The sequence below is a fragment of the Octopus bimaculoides genome, chromosome 3 (assembly GCF_001194135.2).
Source record: "Octopus bimaculoides isolate UCB-OBI-ISO-001 chromosome 3, ASM119413v2, whole genome shotgun sequence".
In the NCBI taxonomy this organism is placed as follows: domain Eukaryota; kingdom Metazoa; phylum Mollusca; class Cephalopoda; order Octopoda; family Octopodidae; genus Octopus; species Octopus bimaculoides.
The window spans coordinates 37730313-37735195 of record NC_068983.1 but is presented as its reverse complement, the minus strand read 5'-3'; positions in this window follow the sequence as shown (position 1 = coordinate 37735195).

The window sequence follows — 4883 nt, the reverse complement described above, 5'->3', positions numbered from 1 at the left end:
GGTCGATAAAATAAATACCAGTAAAGCAGTGGGGTCGTTGCAATCGACGTAATCCTCTACCCTGGAATTGTTTGTCTTATGCCAAAATTTGAAACCAGACGAATCCCCCTATTGGCCGAGTCCATCGTGAGAATCGCCTCGTCACTAACCTTTGAAAATCGACGAACTTGATATGGCTGGTGTGTCCTGGAGCTCCTGCCAACGAATTTTGAGTGAGGAATTGCGAATGAAAAGCCTTGCATCAAAATTTTATGCCTCGCTTGCTCACGGAAGATCAAAGGCAGCTACGACTGAATGCCTGTCGTGAACTGAAAGAACAGTTTGAAGTTGATCCAGACCTTTTTTCAAAGGTAATCACTGGTGACAAAATTTGGTGCTACAGAATTTGCAAATATGGAAGAGATGAAGAAAAAAAAAAAAAAACTACGGAGGCGTTAAAAGGCATCACTTCACAAGAGTTCCAGGACTGCTTCGAATAGTGGAAAACGCACCTGAACCGATGTATTGCTTCAAATGAAGAATACTTTGAAGGCGAAAAAAGTGTAAACATGTAAAACTATACTAATAAAATAATATTGCAAAAATTCCTGTTTCTTTTGGGTACCCCATCCACACTGTTTCTATTTTTGTAATTTGCCCATTCTGTATATTTGTAGCAGTGGAGGCGCAATGGCCCAGTGGTTAGGGCAGCGGACTCGCGGTCATAGGATGGCGGTTTCAATTCCCAGACCGGGCGTTGTGAGTGTTTATTGAGCAAAATCACCTAAAGCTCCACGAGGCTCCGGCAGGGGATGGTGGCGAACTCTGCTGTACTCTTCCACCACAACATTCTCTCACTCTTACTTCCTGTTTCTGTTGTGCCTGTAATTCAAAGGGTCAGCCTTGTCACACTGTGTCACGCTGAATATCCCCGAGAACTATGTTAAGGGTACACGTGTCTGTGGCGTGCTCAGCCACTTGCACGTTAATTTCATGAGCAGGCTGTTCCGTTGATCGGATCAACTGGAACCATCGACGTCGTAAGCGACGGAGTGCCAACAACACATTTGTAGCAAATAAAAGGAACCAATCTTGAGAGCCAAGGGGAGTGGTGATGCTACCGAGGAAGGATCTGCGAAAGGCGGACGCTGTAGGTAACTTCAGACCCATACCTCTGCTAAAAATAGAGTTAAAATATTTGACAAAGATCCATACCAAGAGGATAGTGTTATCCGATACACGCATGATAATGCGATCATTGGCAGATCTAATCACAGAAACGGTCACCTCATGCAATACATGATAAAGCTGGAACGCAAGAAGAACTGTGTCTGCACACGCAGTGTTGCTATCATGGTATTGGTTACTATGGAGATGAAGGTACCTTTCTTGCGGAAGAAAAAGATGCATAAATTTTTTCAATGTTTATCAGCGAAGGATGTAAACATCGTCGAGAAACCAAAATATTAGTATTTTTTGGAGGAATTCCTTTATGATATTTCTTATGTTCCTTTGGAAAACTGTAACCAACAATGCTATTGTTCACCGATTGCGAATGAGATTAAATAATAAAGTTCTAAATAAAATCAATAATATTATGAAGTCAGAGTTATGTGTGAAAATCAAGTAGGGATTCTGAAACGGAAGTGCTGATCCAAGAAGTGCTGATACATGCAGTGTTGAGCCTTGCTTTGATGAGCCAAATAATGCTGATCCTTGCAGTAGTGATCCACGCAATGCTGATCCATGCAGTGCTGAGCAATGCAGTGTTGAGCCATGCAGTGCTGAACTTTGCTGTGTTGAACCATGTAATGCTGACCAATGTAGTATTGAGCCATGCAGTGCTGATCTATGCAGTGTTGAGCCTTGCTGTGCTGATCCTTGCAGTGTTGAGCAATGCAGTGTTGAGTTATGCACTGCTGATAAGTGCAGTGCTGATCCGCTTAGTACTGATCCATGCATTGTTGAACAAAGCAGTGGTGAACCATATAGTGCCGAGCCTTGCTGTGCTGAGTCATGCAGTACTGAGCCATACAGTGTGAGACTTGATAAACCGAGTACCAAATACTTTAAATTTGCTTATAATAATTACATAGAATAATAAATGGAGAGAAAGGTGAAAATATATCACATCTGATAAAGGAATGTAGTAAAGTGGTCCCGCGAGTCGAGAAGTACTAGACAAAACATCCATCCGACCGTCCATCTAGCCATCTTTTCCGCCCACAACTCCTGGGATACAGTCCTCAGGCATCTCTTCCATAGTCTTATCAGAAACAACCTAGCGTATGATTCTCGCTTCGGGTGCCCAGAGAGGCCCCAAGTTCGAATTCCGCACGAATCCTAAATTATTTTTACAAATCCAGTCCAAATGCCAACTTGATGCCTGATGCAAATAAAACCGCCGAGAGCTGCAATATGAAAAGGGTTCGAAAGAAGACTTGAAAAGAAAGTTGTTGTATGTATTACTTTCAAATTTTGGCACAAGGCCAGCAATACATACAAGCATACATGCATGTATGCTTGTATGTATGTATGCATGTATGGATGGATGGATGGATGCATGCATGCATGCATACATGCATGTATTTATATGTGTGTATGGATAGATGGATGAATGGATGAATGGATGGATAAATGCATGTTTGTATATACATATGCATGTATATATATGCATGAAAGATATTTTTAAAAATTACAGTTGTATATTTGCAACAGTAGTTTCTGATCTAATAATTATTTTATAAATCATCCCTGTCTATTTTCATTGCTTACAACCTTGTGTACTGGAGTAATAATCTAAGTGGTTCGTGGATCATTTGGGGTCTATTTCTAGCAGACTAGTGTTGAAATCATTCAGCACCCTTATTTTAATTTTTACATACACACATATACATGCTATTGGGTAATCTTTCAATTTAATGTAAGACAGCTTTTACTGGGTTGTTTCACATGAAATGTCGCATTTTTAATTACTTGTTATTTCAGTCATTTAAAAAAATTCAATTATGTATACCTTGCATTTAATCTTGACTCTTTTTCTTTCCCAGCAATATTGGTATACTAAATTCGTACCCACAGACCTTGTGAAAATGATAACAACCAAACTATGTTGAGTGATTTTTTCGTATTAGTACAAACTGGGTCACGGAATATCAGGCGGGCCTTTGGTAATGGTTTTGTCGACATCAGAACTGTTCAAAGATGGTTCCAAAGCTCTCGTTCAGGAGATGATAGCCTTGAAAATAAACCAAGGGGTAGGCCAAAATCAGTTATTTGGCATGATGGATTAAATGCTTTGGTTGAACAAAATCCGAGAACAAAGGTTCGAAAACTTTCATCAGAACTCCAAACACCTCGCACAACTGTTTTTGGACACCTGTAAAAAAATTGGGTGAGTCAAGAAAACGGATAGTCAAAAAAATCAGACGCCTTGAAGTATGCTCCTTATTGCTTTCTCGACTGGAAAAAGACTATTTTTGCATCAAATCATTACTTGCGATGAGAAATGGATACTTTTTAACAACAAAACAGGACAGTGATTAGATGCAGGAGAGTCACCTAAACACTAGCCAAACCCACCATTGCACCCTAAAAAGTTAGTGGTCACTGTATGGCGGTCTGCGAAGGGAGTTATTTATTATTCATTTTGGCAACAAGGAAAAGCGGGAACAGCAACATTGTATTGCCAGGAAATTGATTGTACGCATGAGAATTTGAAAAAGAAGTAACCCACGCTAGTGAATAGAGATGGCCCAATTTTGCTCTACTACAATGCACGTCCTCACGCTCCTCAAGCCATGGTCCAAAAGTTGCAAAGCCTGAATTATGAGATTTTGCAACATCCTCCATATTCCTCTGATATCTCTCCTACTGATCATCACTTATTTAAGCATTTTGAACTTTTCATAAGCAATAAAACATTCTAAATAGAGAAGAGGTAATTGAAGCATTCGGACAGTTTATCACAGCAAAGATGAATTTTTTTTTTTTAAGATGGAACATATGACATAGAGAAACGTTGGATAAATGTCATAAATGAACATTGATCATACTTTGATTAAATAAATCAGTTCTCTAACACTTCTGAAACATTTTATTGTTACCTTTCAAATACAACATTTCATATGATACAAACTAATATTATAACATAAAAAAACAAGCATTAACACTCACAAACACATGAGCACGCACCCGCTCAAGCACGCGCACACACATGGATACACATACACACACGTACACACACACCAATGAAGACAGCATTCCACGTTCAGTAAATTTCTGTGACATTTGTTAATACTGTAATATTTCTAAGTATATCACAAGGGGCTCAACTTGGATATCTATGCCAGTGTCAGGGAGTACGATTAAAAAAGTGAAAGGATGGAGTACAGTTCGAGTGTGAAAAAAAATGTGGATTTATTTTACGCTACCGATGTAAGGGAGATAATTTCCCGAAGGGAAGTAACTCTTACAATTACAACCTCAGTTTTTTTATAATGCTTCTGCCCCTTAATAGTATTTGAGTTATAAATTTTAATGCGCGCGTGTATGTGTGTGTGTGTGTGCATATGTACATATTTACATACGTGTATAGGCATGTATGTCAATGTATGCATATGCGTATGTATATATAAATATGTATGTGCTTGTATGTATTGAGTCTGTATGTATGCGTCTATGTATGTATATGTCTATTTGTATGTACGTAGGTATATATGTACGTTCGTATGTATGTATGTATGTATGTATGTATGTATGTATGTATGCGTATGTGTGTATGAGTATGTATGTATGTATGTGTGTGTATGTGTGTATGAGTATGTATGTATGTATGTATGTATGTATGTATGTATGTATGTATGTATTAAAGACCTGTGATATGCAGGACACTGACTGGGAGA